Here is an 18,607-nt window from a genome sequence, read left to right on the forward strand (position 1 = left end):
GTGAAAAATGGGGTGTGCTGATAGCATCCCATTTTTCACAGTTTGGACTAGGTCTAACTTTTTTTTCTGAACCTTTACTCAGAGTCAACCTCAAACTGGCTTACACGGAGAAACTGTTGGTGTGGCTGCAGTTTGTTAAAACGGATGGCCAGAAAAGTCAAGTGCAAAAACAGCTCATCAACTAACAATGCATATCAGCTGAAAAACAGTAACTTATTTGCAAGTTTCAAGAACTTCTGTGTTTAAGGTGTGAGACTAAGTTCAACATCCAGCCAAAATTGCTGAACCTAGCAGACAGTACACCCACACAAAGCTGGATATGTACCCTCCTTGTCCATCAAATTCTTGACTACAGCTTGAGACCAAGTTTTACATCCCATAACAGAGTTTTTGTCATAACCATAATCTTTTTTGATGTTTTGAGGGAGACTTGCCTTGGAAGCCTTCACTGGTTGTGCACAGAAAAGTAAGCTGGACAGAGAAGTTAAGATCCTGCCATCTTCTCACCTCTTCACCTGGCATCGCTGTCTGATGTGTTTGTCAGATGTCTGTTTCAGAAATTGTTGGATGCAACACCTCCAAAGTGTAGAGAATGTGGGCTCACTAGGACATCGGCTGGCACTTTATTTGAAGCATGCTGCCAATGACAGCTAAATGATAACACTGCAAAGCACAATACTGCAGAAAGATTTTTCTTAAAAGCCATTTTAAGTAAAAAAGATTTTAAAAAATGGCTTTTTTTGGAATTGCCCATTATATGCTTGTCCAACAATAGCCGTGATTGCTGTTGAATGACCTTAGACCTTTTTTTATTTTCTCTGACATACCGATTCCTAATCTAAACTATTGCAGTTCACCCTCCGGCACATCTACAAAGACCCATAATAAAAATGGACAAGCAGGGGGAAAAAAACAAAGTTAAGCCACAAGATTATTCCCCTGAGTAAGAATCAAGCAGGCAGTGAATTACTGTATCTATATGGGACAGATGTAAAATTTGACACTTATGTAGAATCACTCCATTTTGGCAGAAACAAATCAGCAAACGGCAGCTAATTTCCTGAATGTCTTCAGTTAATCTCATTAATGGGAACAATTGTGTGAGTAGATAAGGCACAGCACACAAAACAGCAGTGTGTTCCTAGAGCTGTATATGGCCAAGTGAGGCAAATTCAGCACTATTCACCACCTGGGAAACATCAAAAGACATGTGGAGTGTGAGCGTGTTCAGAACAGACAGCGGCCTGAACACGACACTCTGCGGCTTTAGAGATAAGCTGTACTACTCTATGCTTGTTGGGCTAATTTTGGAGAGGCTAAAATAAAACCGGCATTATTTAATAGTGTGTTTAAAGCCTTGTTATCATTAGGAATGAAATTACTAATGCGTTAACGCATTGAACAAGGAAATGGTAATTTAGAAAGGAGTAAAGCAAAATAAAGTAGGCCCAAAAACCCATTATGGGCTTTTTAAAAAAACGAAATGTAAGGTCAGCTCTTTGAACATTTGTAGCAACATGTTAAGCCTATTAAAACTAATTTTCTTACAATATGAATACAAGTGTACAACCATTTGTTTTAATGACAATGGACTTTACTTGCACATCAAGCAGTTAGCCGACAGGATAGTTGGTTTATGACAGATTGCATTTTCAAGTAATATTTGTGCTTGACTTCTTGGCGGGCAGATGAGCAAAGTGCATCTACAGACTGGATTGATGAGCTCCATGGGTAATGGGAAAGCTGTTGCATGCCGTTCTTTCCCATTTTGGCATTCATATCAGGCTGACAGGTGGGAAAAGAGTGACACAGCATATTTGTGAATGGAACTGGCCAGATTGCATGGTACACTCATAGTGCTGGAAAATCTCCTTCATATGGCACCCTGTACCACGGAGACTTCAGACGACCAAGAGACAGTCTGTCAAGAAAACAACGATTTAAATCTATTACACAGGATTGCTCAGGATATTATAATAATTGCAGTAGGCATACCAAAAGTAATATGGCTGTAGTGTAAAGATCTTGGATGTTAACCTGAAATAATTTCTTGCTCCAAAGTGGTAATTTTAAAGGGTGCCCCCGTTCCACTCCAACTTTTCATTTTGGCATCAATCACCTCTGTTTCAGAGTGAAAACTATCACTAACAACAACAACAATATATATATATATTCCTGCTGGGTCTCAAACACCTTCCTGATAAACTATATCAGAACTGCATACAGAGGTGAGTTCTGTGGTTGCTTATTTCAACAAGTTGAATTGCAAGTATGCACCAGGACTGCTGTCTGCAAAATCTTGGTCTTCGATTGAAGGGCATCTCAGAAGAAATGTTATGTGCATGGTTAGTTGGTTTTGCAAGTGATGGTGCTGTGATGGGCTGATAGAAAGAAGAAGCCATACTCTTGTATGAAAATATTAACACCAACATGCCTGCAATTCACTGAAGCAGTCATAACCTGCTATAGAACTAAGATATTTTCCCGTTTTTGTTAACTCCCTACTGTTGATCTTCTTAAATAAACAGGGTGCCTACTTCCCTATTTGGACATCTGAAGATGTAGGTAAATTATTATTATTATTTAAGTGCTACTGTTCAGAGGTAGAAAAGCAGAAAAAAATATCTGTCATCAAAACACTTTTTTTTCCTCGGGAATCTACTGTAGTGGAATATCTGCTTATTGTTTCTAAATAATTTTGACAAGAAGACTAAAGTTACATTGTACATTTGTTAATTACTACTTTTTATACTTATCTATTAGTAGGCTGAGAGAAAGTGATTCATTAATTTGATACAGCATCTCCCTGCCAGGATGTTTCTGAAAAGAGCTTAAGTAGAATTTAGATGTCACATTAGCAAGAAACTGTGGTGTAGTGGTTAAGGCACTGAAAATCTTCTTACCATTATTTTAGTCACTAGCAGTTTGCTGTGGTCACCATTAGTTTGGGTGAAAGACATGCATGTCTGCAAACATTTGCAAACTATTCACCAAAACATAGTGAAAATGTGGAAAGAGCGATGCAAGCTGAAAATACATAATGTCCACCTTCAGAATACAAATTGTGCCTTACCACTGCAACAAACACATTTCAAAAGGTGAACATTCCCCATTTCCGATTTCCGGCACTGACAAGGCACCATTGTCAGCATTCAAGCATGTGTGTGCAGCAGCATATGTTAATTATCTTGTGGTGGTTGCTGACATTTGTGAGTAATTATATTGAGGCTATGACTATTATTCCTTATTTTGGTTATTCTCTTACCGATCCGTTCCAAAACTGTGATTAAATGGTCGCAGGAAATCACTAGTACTGAACAGGCCAATCACAAAAGTTGCAGGCTGCATATACGTGACATACAGTTTCATTTCTAGAGAGGTGCATGTCAGGTAGCAGAGTATGGTTTCAGAGGTTAAAATAAACGTAGATATAACACAGAAATATAAATCATCTGTAACACATTCACCTTACATGCAAAAGATACCCACTTTTAAGCCAGGAGAACCCACAAACCCAGCTTTAGGGGACACAGGCTCACATTCTCCTAGTGCCAGTCCCAAGCCAGGATTAAATGGAAGAGTTCTGTCAGGAGGGGCATCCAGTTTAAGATTTTTGCCAAAACATCCATTTGTGGATCCATTTGCTGTGGAGAACCCTCGGGAAACAAGGGAGCAACCAAAAATACCTTTTCTACATGTACAAGAAACAAGATCTTTAGTAATATTCATACAACACTACACTACCAAAAAGAATAAGCACGAATCAAAAGTACTCTGCTACATGTGAACACTTCAGGTTGCAGAAACTTTGATTCTACAGCTTCTGATGTTTTAGCACGAAAATACAGACAGACAGTGTATATATATATATATATATATATATATATATATATATATATATGTATATATATATATAATACTATTAGATTCACTAATTAACCTAACACACATCTTTGGACTGTGGCAGAAAACTGGAGCAATGAGAGAAAACCCACCAGGCACAACGAGAACAAAGGCCCCAGGAATTAAACCACAGCTTTAACCACTGATGCAAGATACACGACAGACACTGTGTGAAACTTGTTTGAATCCTTTTCAGTAAATAGTAAAACCTTAAAATCTAAGAGTAAAACTAATATTTTACTTTTTTTTGTCAATACTTGTTGTTTTTGGACAAAGATAGACTGTCTCCTTATATTGGTTGATAAATCTAGATGAAATTGTCCAAAAATATACCTTTTTCTTACCAACTTCAGACATCTATTGGCCCTCAAAAAAGCACACATAGTTATTTTGAGGTCCTACAATTAGCCCTATTAATACTAATACTCAGCTTACCTGTATATAGAAATGGACTTTTACTGTACCACTATTTTTGAGAGGATATCCTGGTAACATCAATGTATTCCACAGCAGTCTGAGAACAAGCTACCTGCCTTAAGAAACACACTTCCAAACAAGCCCTTGAGCTTTATAGTAAGTTTCATTTCAGCGATTGTAATCCCATCTGCCTCGATCCCAAGAATTATAGTCACAAACTCTACCAGCAAATGCTGCTTGTGCTTCCTGAAACAGTGTGTTAGTCCAAACCACAATCTTTTGTTCAGTACATAAAGAATAGCTTGTGCAACTGTAATACATTACATCACAAAAATAGTATTCAGCACTCATTGATACTCTCATGTGAAGCTTTGGTAGTAAAAGGTGAATGAGACAGAGATGGGATGAGGAGGATGGTGTCGGTGTAGAGTTACACCCAGCCTTCTGCCATTAGGAAGGCCGGGAAAGGGTGATGAGGCTGAGCATCAAGTGTATGTCTGTGTGTGTGTGTGTGTCTCCATTTCTCTGACTACACTTTACCTGAGTGTGAGCATCTGCGAGGGTGAGGAGGGGGAAGGGTGTTCTCTGTGTGTGTTTTCACTGGTTGTGTGCTCAACTGAAAATAAGTCTGCATGCACATGAAAGGATGAAAGGACATCGTGTAGCCTTTAACATCGCCCACAATCCCCTGCAGCAAGGTCATGCAAACCATGAATCGATGGAGATTGAATAAGAGCACTGATCGAGGTGAACAAAAAGGCAATAAAGCTCAAGTTGGAGGTGATTTGAACTGTGCCGTTTGTAACCACCACACCTGCCTCACCGCAACATTTTACCTTCCTCATTACCGAACGTTTAGTGACAGTCAAACCTGGGCTTTAAAAGAGGACCTTAAACGATCGTTTTATGCACATAAAAACTTCTTCCACAGGTTGCCAGTTTTCTCAATGAAACCTCGGGGCAATAAAAGCTTTGCCCGCACACCAGCCATATTAGGCAGGAAGGCGTATTTGCATGTTTGAGGTCCCTAACTGGAAAGTCACACACTTTATTTAAAAAAAACCCATTAAATTAAGCATCTTAGCTTTGCATAATGTATCTGTGTCACACTTTAAAGTATGTGCCACAGCTTCACAAGTCGGAACTCCTACTAATGCAAATATTGTCACATCTCTTCACCGTGCACGCCTGTAAATGTTAATATTAATTGGCAAGATCAGAGGGAAATCACAGCTTTGCCTACAGCAATTAACCTTCTACCAGTGAGCCAGCATCTGGATGTGTGTGTGTGAGTGAGTGTGTCTGTTCACTCATTCATCCATTTACAGGATAAAAAGTGTGAATGGAGAGGCAGGTGGGTAGATGGATGGATGACGGGGAGTCTGTTGAATGCCTTCTTCCTCCTTGCATCTCTGTAATAGCCGGTGATAATGTTGTTTATAGGAGGGGCAGCTGTTCCTCATGTGACAGCTCGTCCTTTTGCGGTTACTAAGCACACACGCGCGCGCACACACACACACACTCCAAGGCGGCCTGACTGCGGCGCTGATCGCGTCTTGACACCACTGTAACAACTCCGCCTCATTCTCTGAAATGATAATTGGGGAGAATCCTTGGCTATTGTCTCAAGTGCATTACATCATGCCAGCCTCTCAGTCTGCATCCCGCCCCCCTTCAACTCTCTGCTATGTCTCTCCACTGTGACAGCCGGCCGTTTTTCTTTTCTTCCTCCTGCAGAGCTTCACAATGTCAACCACACGAAATCTATACATTATATACATCACGTATGCTTCCGCACCAAGCGTTCACTACTCCCCCCAACATCCCCATCAGTCCAGAGTTGTGGAGATAAAACGGGCACCGCAGAAAATCACCTTGAGCCCGAAGGAATGGGGCAATGTAGGTCACTGCGATACCGGCGGCAACAGTGTGCATACTCACAATTTGTTCCTTTACTATCAGCAGAGGCTCTGGCCGCGGATCAATGACAACTGCAGTCTGTGCAAGCTATACCATGAAGCGGACAATCCTAGGAGGCTTCTTCAGTGCAAAGAGCCAGCGACGCCAAGGATACGATCCTAAAGGTGCGGCTGGTCCCCGCCGCTGGCATTGTCAAAAAACAAAAGAGCAGGAACGATCGCCGAATTAGCCGGGTCGGGTAGTGACATCTGATTTCCGGGGATCCACACGCACCGGTTAAGAAATTATGGCATGTTACAAATTCTGCTGTGATAAGCGGAGCTGGAAAAGACCATTGTAGGAGCTGACGGAGGGGAGGCGTGTGGAGTCTTAAAGTTGCAGCTGTGCAATTCTCTTTTCTTTATGTACAGACCTATAATAATACGACTAGTACTACTAATAACAACAATAATAATAAAAGTGTTCAGCATGTTAAAATACTTGATTTAGCCTGCTACATTTAATAGGTGTAAGATTTTTTTTCCTGACTAAAATAAAATGTGAAAAAGCGAAATATCTTCAATGTATGCCAGTAAACTATGATAAAATATCTGTTAGTACTGAGAGTTCTTCTGTAAAATGTAAAATAGCGTTCCGCCAACCAATTAGAAAGGGCAGGGGAAAGCTCCTTTTTTCAGTCAGGCAGATGCCAACAGAAGCGGTGTTCACCTTTTCCAGCCACACAGATGGTCTTTGCCAGATTCCCAAACGCTGTAGTTGGGAGATGCTTGGGGTCAGCCACCACTGCCTTCAGTCCCGAAGGCTGTTTGTCCAATTACCTAGGAAACAGTTGTTGTCCAATACAAAAGCCATTAACATTTACACTAGCTTGTTTCTTTTCATCAGGGACTCTCTCACAGAATCAGATCAGATCAGATTTTTAGTAATATTTTGTTCAAGAGATTGTAATAGCTGCTTGTAGAAAGACACTGTATGTAAAAAAAAACAAACAAAAAAAACCCTGTTCTTAAAAAATGCAGGGAAAGGTGGGCTAAGTAAAAGTTACCACGGGGTTACAACAGCTTGATAAAAACAATAAAAACTAGGTTTGATTGAAAGTGAAATATAAATACTGGATTTGTTATATATATATGTATATATATATATATATAAATGACTGTGCAAGTACAGGTGATTTTAAACGCAATAAATAATGATGAATTAAAAGAAAATTAAATGGTGAGTTTAAACGATGGAGAGACTTGAGAAGAATCTAACTTATTTAAATGTTTCTTTTTAAAAGATGGTTACAAAAGAGTGGAACAGATAAAATATGTATTAAATAGATGTTATTATAGATAACATTAATACAGTTTTGTCTTTAATATGGTACTGTAAAATAAGATTTTGGTTCACATATTTGTGATCTTTATGTGAATTTCAACCTGTAACGGGTCATTATTTTTTAAGTAAAAGAAACGTGGAGTAAATTTTGAAATAATATTTAAAGACGACACTGCAAAAACAGTGTTGGTCTTCATTGTTGTAGTATGTCTTAGTGTTCATTGTGCAGTAGCACACAAATAAAGATGCTGTTGATATTCAGCACTTACATGTATTCAAATTGACTGGATGTCCATGTACATTTGACCAATCCTGAGTCTATGAGTCATTGTTTTAAACTCCCTATTTTCATATTTACAATAATTATAATTATGGTGATATTGTTACTATTATTGTATTATTACTATTGTAACACTACAAAACATCTTAAGAACTATTGGGGCTTGATAGAGCAAGCACAAAAATAGGATGAACATTCCAGCTCATATTTTCATACATAGTGGAGAGTGTTATTGCTATTCAATTATTAGTTTTACCATAAAAAAAAGAAAGAAAAGAAACTAGGACATACCTGGGTTGTGGTACCGCATTATACTGTACTATAGTTCATTCCTACACGTCTTAAAGTCTGTAATTCCCATAAGATGGTTTAGAAAATCAAACCACTGGAATTGGATCTGTTGGTCAATCCAACATGCTAGGTCAAAATAACCCATAGAGGTTTGTCTATATTTGACCCAGCCCTCTGCTGCACAAACAAATCAAAATGTGTGTGTTTTGTGTGTATTTAATTTAAACCTTTATGTCTTGTTTGGGGTCAGAAATGCTGAGGGGTTCTTTCCCATTGTTGAGGATTACTGACAAAAAGATGAATAATAAAAACTAAACACAGGCGCTGAATTTCTCCATTATTTTCTACTTGTCTATGTACACTGCTGTGTGCTGCAGGCTATAAAACAGTGGACATGGATTTCTTGTGATTGAATATATAGAAGTCAGTCTAAATGTGGACAAGCAATAACAGGCATTAAAATGTCCAATACTTTGAAATATCAGCAAAGAAACAAAGACAGAAATGTTTTAAATTATTTCATAATATTTTAATAGATTGAATGTAGATGAATATTTCATTATATTTTAATAGATTTAAGGAGATCCCATTTATTCTTAGCAAGTGTGGCAGGGTGGTGCAGTGGTTATCCTCTTGTCTCACACCAAAGAGTAAAAATAGTAAAAATAGTTGTCTGCCTAGCTGCATTAGCCCTGCAATAGACTGGTTACCTGTCCAGGAATTAACCTTGACCAAATGGCATAGCCTCCATGGCATAGCCATGAGTGTGAAAAAACTGAGTACAGTGGAATCAGTTTGAAACGATCTGAGCTTTACAGCATGGTGTACTATTCTACTGGAAGCAGCAGTGTGCACTTCACCCTGTGGTATTGAAGGGTTTGACATGGTAAGCAACAGGTGTGACATTTAACTGTCACTCAGTCGGTACTGTGGGACCCAAAGTGTGCCAAGAAAATATCCCCTACATCATTCCACCACAACCTGAACATTTCATAGAGCGCAGGATGGATGCATACTGCATGTTGGTGACATTAAATTCTGACTCTACCATCCAAATGTTGCAGTAGCAATGTTTTTCTGGTCTCCTGGTGTCCATTTCTGGTGATTAAACCTTTTGCAACATCATAGATTCTCTACTGCATACCTTGGTTGTAACAAGTGGTTATTTGAGTTACTGTTACTTTCTGATCAGCTCTAAGTAGTCAGACTATTTTCCCCTGACCTCTGACATCAACAAGGCATTTTCAGCCAGAGAACTGCAGCTCACTGGATATTTTCTGCTTTTTAGACAACGGTCTGTAAACCCTAGATGTTTCATGAGGGGACAATCCCAGCAGATCAGCAGTTTCTGAAACATTCAGGTCGGCCCGTCTCCAATCAACAACCACATTCAGAGTCGTTTAATTATCTTTCTTCCCCATTCTGATACTCTGTTTGAACTTCAGTGGGATGTCTTGAACATGTCTACATGCCTAAAAGCACTGAGTTTCTGATATGCAATTGGCTGATTAGATTTTTGCATTAAGAAGCAGTTGAATAAATATTACTAATGAAGTGGTTGGTGAGTGTGTCTTGTTTTATGTATCATATCACAGATGATAAGAGCCAATAACAATGATATTCTGATGATATCTTCTACATTATGTTTTTGTTAATTATTACAAAATGCTATCGCTATTTTGTAATAAAAGTTTACTTACTGGTTTGTGAACCTATTGTCAAACCCAGGTCTTCTTATAAAGCAGCTTAGTCAAAGCAGTTGGTGTAAACAGATACACAGATACGCACAAAGTGTCCCATTCTAAGCTCATTCTATTTTAACCCAAGCCACAGTTTTTTTAAAAATAGTTTTATATTTATAAAGATGTACTTTATGGTATTTTTTTAAACTGTTTAGAAAGTTGAATAAACCTCAGGTGCTTTTCATAATAACATTCAGATAATTCTATAAAAATGGCAATGGCAATATGATTTTAATTTTTTAAATGTCAAATATTTTAACTGAACACTGTCTGAGAACTCTCTTTCCTACTACTTTTTCACTAAGGCTCTAACTTTCTCTCACAGCAGCAGTGTGGGCCCGTGACAAATTGCTGCCTGTATACTGCCCAGAGATTAATGCCACTGTCCATGGTGCTGAATTCTGTATGCTTCTTGTATGTGCTGTACTGTGTTGCAGGCCTCTTAAAAAAGGTATACTAACACCCCCCACCCCCACCCCCCTCCTGTTGCAAAACAGTTGTTTCCCTGGATTATTACATTAGATCTATAATCATGTCTCTTGAAAAGCACCAATGTTTCTGTTCACAGGAATTACAGTCCCTGGATTCTGGGAAAAGGTCCATTCTGGAAGATTTATCTCTCGGCTGCCAGTCACTGCCTTGGATATTTAATTAACATACGTTGTGCACTAGCTTGGTATTTGCTGTCTCGTTTTGGTCTTTAGCTGGCACTAAATCCCACCTGGGAGAATGCTGTCAGATGCTTCTTTTCTCTGTTGTAGCCCCAACTTGCTTCCCCCTCCTGTTCTTTTCCTGTTGTCTGACAAATTAGCAAAACAGACAGAGAGCTAAGTGGTGGGGTGGAGTGCTGGCTCTTTTCTCAAGTGAAAAAAAGTACACCATGATGACAAAACTCAGCAGTAACCATCAGGGCTGTAAAATGAAGCCAGCTAACAAGTGCCAAAAAATTGCAATTCTTTGAGTGGCCACTAGAGGCTGGTTCCAAAAAAGAAGTCAAACTATAAAGTTGCTGTAAAGTCGCTTATTTCCCAATTTATAACAATTCTGATTAATGGAGGATTTTTTTTAAGATTACCTAAAATCTTACTTAGAATTAAAATTTATTGACATTTACAAAGTTCGGGTCATAGTCACTGTGACAGACAGCTGTGTGTTAGCGAACTGAGGGGTGAACTTCAAAGATTAATAGGTTTGCTATTCATGTTTGTCTTGTTGGGGCTTTCTGGAGCAAAGAAAAGCTTGCTAGCATTTTCTAATAACTTCAGACACCTTTTTCTTATCCAAATAATGATTATATTTGGTTATATATCCAAATATAATTATATCTGGCACACCAAAATCCAACTTATAACACTGCGGCTTCACAGTCCCTTGTTGTCATCACAGGCCAGAAACAGAACAGTCTTTATTTTTCATCACTCAGCTTTGAGTTCGATTAACCTTATAGTGAGAGTCTCAGATGGTTTTTGGCAAGATAGTAAATACTGATCTTTCCCCATGACGATTAGAATGACAACAATATCATTCAGTCCCTGTTTATAATGCAGCTGAGTGTTCATATAGCACACCACCCACTATATTGACCTACCGTGTGCATGTTCTACAGTGTTGAATCACTCAGTCATATCATATTAATTTCCCCTGAGAAGTCAGTATAGGCCTCTGCATATGAATGACTATAATGCAGCCAGGTGATGAAAATGAAAACATTTTCATATCCGAATGCTCTGAAGCTAAGAATTCCCATATATTGACTGGTTTGACTCAGAGACTGTTGCACCAGCAAAGCTTAAACCTAGGATTTGTAAGGCAGTTCTTTTGACTGCACAATCTGTGGAAATGAAGCTAAAATAGGCACCAGTTAAGAAGCAATGATCAAAGTGATAAGGGAATCAAGAAGAAGCTATAAAAGGAACCTATAAAAAGAAAAGAGACCTATGACGCTGCTTCAGTCTGATCCTCCTCCTCATAGCTTGACACGCTCAATGTTTGAATGTCATTAAGCAAGTCATCCCCTCCCCCCTTTCGTCATGCAAATGGACCTCTTTTCACACGCGGAGATTTTGCATGCAAATCTCACATCAAAATCTCAATGATCTCAGAGGTTAAGCTGCTGAGGTCCTCACAGCCAATTAAAAAGACACACACACTCACTCCTTTGGCTAGAGAAATGCTGATGCAAATATTTGCTGAGGATGATGGAGGGACTTTGCGTTGTGGTTAAAATTACCAAATAAATGTTAAGTCAAACAGCTAGCAATACGATGTGACAGCTGAGAAAGTGCTCTCATAAACCCGAGGGAGAGATGTTGGTGTATTGTTTTGCGGAACGCCCTGCCTCTCCAGGTTGTTTCAGTGGATCAAAGCAAATGTGTACTATGAAGCCTGACATTATCCACTTCTGTTAACATGTCCATGTCCACATATCCATCATCCTCCAGTCTGCCTCCCTTCAGGGCCTAAAATCGCATCTTATGATTTATCTGTCTGAAGAAACACATATCAGCATATGTCAGTTGCAGTCTGTACAAATCCAGAGCTGCCAGGGCTCTTTGTGACTTTCTGTCTGTCTCTATAAATGAACCAGTTTACCGACCTCTTGCTGCTTGATACTCTGATATCAGAGATTAGTTCAGTCGACCGCGGTGTGAGCTGCATTACAGAGACAGAACGGAGAGGGATTACAGGTATCTGGAATCCTGTAAATCTTTATGTCTGCCTCATGATAAGGCGATATCATTGCACTTTAGCTCAGGCCTCCTCTGTCCGTCAGGTTGAAAGCTGACCGACTGGATTCAACGGTTACCCACGTTAACTGTTGATTACAGATCTTTTTATGCCTACATTTGCTGATCATGCTTTGAATATCTAATTATTTCATAATGAACAAAAATTGGTTAATCAGCTACTCAAAAATATGCTTGTTCGGACATAATGATAAATAGCAGAAGATGAGCCCTTTACGCCCTTAAGACCCCAGTCATACAGTCTTGGAGACCAGTCAGTGATCCCCTGGCAACCACCGGTTGCTATGGAAAATTGGTTGTAAATAGGTGCACAATCCTGTTGCCATGATCGCCTGTGAAACACTGCATAAAAAACAGACTTTTCTGCAAACACAGCAGCATTCTAGCAAAAAATGCAATCACAAGAGGTTTTTAGTGCATCATCTTTGTGACAGCCTGCAACCTCATGCAAACCACTCACCAACCAGCTGGCAAGTGGTTTTGAGTGGTTCCTATAAGTGACCAGAGGCTGGCAGGAGGTTGCCAGCCAATCTCTAGTTCTGTGTGACTCAGTTTATTCCTGATTATTTGTTTTTCCGGTATAGTGGTCATGCATATAAAGGGCACTCTTTTTATGTACTGCGATGCCACAAAATTACAGAGCATATGAACGACTAAGTGTTAAAAAATCCTGAATTTAATTTTATAATATGGGCCAAGCACAACACCCTTGAAGACTCTTGAAGACTAGACCGACTTAGAGTACAAGCCGGCATTAAATCCATGCCACAGAGAAGGGGTGAAATCCCACCTTAAACTTTTTATTATACCATATCACTATAAAAACCACATGGTGCTAGATTTATGCATGACTGTATAAACATGCCTGCGTACAGAGCTCCTTCTCCCTCACACACCAACAGCTGACAATAATTTATGCAGCAATAAGACTTAACCTGTGCTCTATGCTGCGTAACAATTCCTACCATAACAATTATACCACCACTAACATATGCTCCCATTCCTTTACAGGTTATGTGATTCATCTTATTAACATTCATGGTAGGTTCAGATGGGGGACAGCAAAAATTATGGTCATGCTCACATTTACAACTTTTATGAGTGGCTATTATTTTAATCCCAAACACTCATGCCAATGACAAAAAGAGGAAATGTCTTTAACTTGGACGCTAAACCATTTGAATAAAGAACATCCAGGCTGAGTGGGCTTCTTTTTAAAGCAGAATGTAGGTTATGTAAGGATAAAGGGTTTGTCGGGATAAGCAAATCACAGTAATTTCCATGCAAGATAAATAGTCAATTTCTTTTGCATGCAAGAATAGTCTACTTTATAAAGTATGTTCCTGCTAACATAAGTGATGTTCGTTAACTGAAATATTATATCAAAGAACCGACAGGATGACTAGAAAGCAGGATAAAAAAGCTCAAAATGAGCGAGAGAGAAACAAACACAATCACCGAGCTGGTCTGGAAACAGCACCATTGCAGGGTTTTTTTTTTTTTTTAGTTTTTGTTTGCCATTAAGGTGTCATTTACAGTGGAGAAAACTAAGATGTCTCCATTACTCCCCCTGTTTTTTTTTTAAAAAAAAACAAAAAAACATTCCAAATGTATTGAGAAATGTTTGCTAATATTTCTTGATGCAAGCTGTGAAGAAAGCATACAATGAAATGTAAATATAGAGGAAACAAATGCTCATCGTGGCAAATCTGTGTAGGAGTGATGTAGTTCATCAGATGCTGTGGGAAGTAGATCCCCCTTGAATATGTGAGTGAGGTGTGTGAGTACCTGTATACTAATATAGCCACAGTAAAGTACAACCAACACCTAGCAAGTTTTAATCACACGATACATATAAATATAGATGTAGATGAACCATTTTCATGCGGCAAGTTCGTCTTTGTCCAATGTAACTTTTTTTTAATTTTAATGTTAGATGACAAAATAAAGCTGCAGCATTATTAGCTGATGCTAGCATTGCCTAGTTGCTTGGTTTGAAGAAAAAGTGAGCAGCTGACTGCCTGCAGTGTCTTTTAATACATTTGAAAGTGAGCACCCACCTGTCATTAATGCTAGTTAGCTAGCTTTAGCAAGGCTAAATCAAAGTAGCCCAGATATGGTTTAGGGCCAAAAAGTAAAAAGGTAGGTTCCTATATTTAAACATTATGTTTTAAGTCTAGAACTTTGCTTATTAATTCTAATGTTAAAACAAAATTGCAGCAATAAAACAACAAATATGTTTATTTTAATAACAATGATGAATCACTGCGATTTTGGATGTTATTGTTGAACTGAATGATACTCACTGGTGCATTGCTTGATTGACAGGTTCTTACAGCTGTGTGTGAGATGAAAGTGTTGCTTGTGCTATTGAAACTGTATTATCCAAGTCTTTTCATATTGTTGATTCTGCAAACCATGCCATTTTAACACACTATTATTATTATTATTATTATTATTATTATTATTATTATTATTATTATTATTATTATTATTATTATTATTATTATTATTTCTTCATCTAAACATGAAGAAATGTTCCTACCACTTATTAACAGAATACTTGATTTGTGCTTCTCCCTCTAACATTAACACCCAAAGTCTTTTTTTTTTCATTTCAAATTCGTCATTCACCATGTGAATTCTTGAGCTATGACTAAAAACATGGTCATAACTCAAGCAGCACATTTTGCAGACTACATGTCAAGGTGTCCTTGGGCCACGACCAGCAAAATAGCCTCTCATTTTTCATTGGTGTGTGATCTTAAGCACTATGGAAAAGTCTCAAGCCACTCCTCATTTCTTTGTATTTTGCTTCCAAGGAGCCAGACTTTCTTGTAATTTTTCAAAGTGTTCTTGAGCAGTAGTTCTCCAGGCTTTCTGAAGGTCTTTCAAAGTTCTTCTCTCAACAATACCGCTTCACACTGACCTATAACTCATTCAAGCATAAAAAAGACACACAGCTCAAATAATGAACTAGTGTTGTTTCTCAAGGCAATTAAACAAAGAACCACTTTTACATTTTATCCTTAGGCACTAGGAGTACGTTGCAAAAATACTATGTTTAAAATTGCCAAAGATAACACAGTCTGACATTGTGCCATTAGCCAAAAACTATACATTGATATACTGAGATGTTGGCATATCTTGAAATGGTGTGAGGTATGTCTTTAAAGAAAAATTAGAAAACTAAGGGAAGTGGAGGACAATGGATGGGTGTAATAACAGCAGATGAACAGAATCTGAAAGTCTTGTCCTCAAAAAATAGGAAAAAATCCAGCTGGACCTGGAACAAGACCTTGGAGATGCATCTGACACTTGAACATGGCTTTCGTAGAGCTCATTCTACTATAACAGCTCCACTGGCGTTTTGATGTCAAGTGGTGCAGGAGAACGTTCTGTTTTGCTGATGTTGGACCACATGGATGACACTGTTGCTTGTCACATTTTGCTCGATGGGCTGAGACACTGGGTGGGTGTAACTTGGTTTTCTTTGGACTGGTTGGAATCATACCTTGTTCTGTGGCTGTTTCTAAGTACAGGTCTTCCTCCGCTTCTCTCTCCTGTGGCGTATTGGGGCACTTCTTGTTTCTGCTCCCTTTCCAGCACATTTTGATCAACTTTAAGGACATTTTTATCACTTCTATGCTGATGACATCCAATTACATATCTCTTGTAAACCTCGATATGTTTCTAAGCTACAGATCGTGAGTGGTACAAACTCTGTTTGCCTCATATACTATATTTCTATGTGTTTTTTGCACAGAAATAATTTGTTCACCCTGGATTCTATTTGTTCCAGATTATTATAGGTTTGGTTTTTAGTTTAGTTACTTCTAGTTTTACATTCAAATCTCTCTCTGTCATACACTTCTTTTAATTCTATTTCTACCCTTTGTTCTGCTTCCCACCCTGTGCCACACACAATTAAACTTCGTATATATGCCACCAGTTGTTTACCACAAACTTATATCTAACTTAGTTAGATTATCTATTTAGCGTTCCCAGTATTCTTTGTATTTTTTTTGTTTTTCATATTATTTCAGTGAGTTCTCATTAGTTTGAATTGTTTCCTCCCTTTAAAAGCAGATCTGAAAAAATCCCACCAATTATTCAAAGTTTTACTGCAATAACAAGATTTGAAAGGACAAAAAAATCAAAGTGAATTTACTCTTTGATCACAAAATGTTAAAATTATTTGGCAAATGACATCAATTTTGTGATTTTGCCTCTTTGCCTCCTGCTGCGTTTCCTCCCTTGAGATGCTCTATTAACAGCTGCTTTCAGTTGCTCCTTGTTCATGGGTTTTTCTGCATTCAGTTTATCTTCAGTAACTGAAAAGCATGCTCTACTGGGTTAAGCCTTCAAGGTGACCAACTTGGCCTTTAAAGAATATCCCTAAAGAAACTGTTATGCAATATGCTGTGTATATATAGCATTTCTTTACCTCAGCATATTTTACCTTTGGACCACTACTTTATTTAATCTGTCTTTTATGAGATTCTTCTCTAACATGTAAATGATAGCGTCTGAAAATTAATCTGAGACCCATTCCATAGCTATTTGTCAAAGGCCAGCATTACATTTTTGAGATCATGCATGCCATTGTCATCATTCCTCACTGAAAGAAAGACAGGTGCAACCAGTGTAGCCATTAAATATTAATCGAGTGTGCTCCTTCACAATTTGAAATCCAATTGACTTTTTGTAGTGGCAGGAAGAGGGGGATAGAAGGATCGCTCTCGCTGTTAGGAGAGACAGCTGTGTCTTGAACTGCGGCACATATCAGTGGAGCTTTCAGATGACAGCAGCCCTTGGCGGTATGTAGTGTTCACCAGGAGCAATTACAGTTTCATATGCCACCATATTTCTGTTCAAACTCTTATTTTAAATCCTTCTGGGGTTTTGATGTTGATACATCGAATTGATCCTGCATAGTCGCTGTTCGCATCTCAAACACACCAAAGGACACACTCTGAAACATGCTGGCAGTAGTTGTATGAAAAGAAAAGAAATCTTCACTGTAGCTTTGAATGCTTTGAAAATGAAATTAAATGGAAAAATAGTAGTAAAAACTAGAGACATTAAAATAAAGGAACTCATTCGAAATATACAAAAATAAACTACTCTTTTGATTACTATGGATTATGTGCATCTAAAAGATGGGAATAAACACATGTAATATTTAACCTGTACAATGCACGCAGATGCTCAAGCATGTACACACATGAACATAAATCAGAGCTCATTCACTCATGCTCTAGGCAAAGTAAAATCCCTTATCTTCTAAAAGACTTTGCATGCGGTAGTATAATCCTCAGCTCTTACCGTCACAAGATATTACCCATGATAAAATGTAGCAGTTTATCATATAGTTGCACCTGCTAAGACTAAAATAGTGGTAACTATTGAACCAAATGCAAACATTCACTTTTAGTAACATTAATAAAACCAGTTTTAATATAAGTATGCATAAATCATATCATGTGCCATGTTTGTGACTTAACTTTAACTTTTCGTTCGATATTTGCTCTCACATTTTGTTGTTTTTCTGTGACTTCAGTAGCAATCACTGCGCTGCTGATGAAAATGCAGAGTGAAAGGGGATTCTAAATAACAACATAATCCCTTTTTTAGGATGCAAAGCATATTCTAAGCTTTGACAAGTTCAGTGTAGACAAATGTGCATGCTCATTTAAACTGCAGGGAGATCGCTAATGCATTTCAGCTGCTGAGAGGCTCTTTGTTTCAATCCCACATCTTTTAATAGGCATTGATTCAGCTGTCTTTAAAAACAGAACATTGGTAAAATGTACTTATTAAAACAAGTGTGTCAAAATCTTTTTAGTTCATACGACTCAAACTCAAGTGAACCGGTAAGATAAATGTATAATATTTTTTCCCTTTTATTTCTTACTTTCTGAAAGCACTCACATTTAATCCACTGTCAATTTACATAGCAGATAATGATCGATCTAAGACAG

The 18,607-nt window shown here is 38.1% G+C and overlaps 1 protein-coding gene across 8 annotated transcripts in view; it reads right to left on the reverse strand.

The window, feature by feature from the left end:
• ppfia2 (PTPRF interacting protein alpha 2) overlaps positions 1-6,603 on the reverse strand; it is a 186,274-nt gene extending 179,671 nt beyond the window's left edge. For 5 of the 8 annotated variants that reach the window (XM_085138671.1, XM_085138670.1, XM_085138669.1 and 2 more), the window contains exon 1: positions 6,262-6,602. The gene's annotated coding sequence lies outside the window, so the exon portion shown is untranslated. Of the gene's footprint in view, positions 1-6,261 lie in introns of all 8 variants that reach the window. The other 3 variants (XR_014870345.1, XM_085138666.1, XM_085138665.1) reach the window with 1 other exon arrangement.
• Between the last annotated feature and the right edge of the window lie 12,004 nt (positions 6,604-18,607).

Source organism: Neolamprologus multifasciatus, chromosome 17 (genome assembly GCF_963576455.1).
Source record: "Neolamprologus multifasciatus chromosome 17, fNeoMul1.2, whole genome shotgun sequence".
In the NCBI taxonomy this organism is placed as follows: Eukaryota; Metazoa; Chordata; class Actinopteri; order Cichliformes; family Cichlidae; genus Neolamprologus; species Neolamprologus multifasciatus.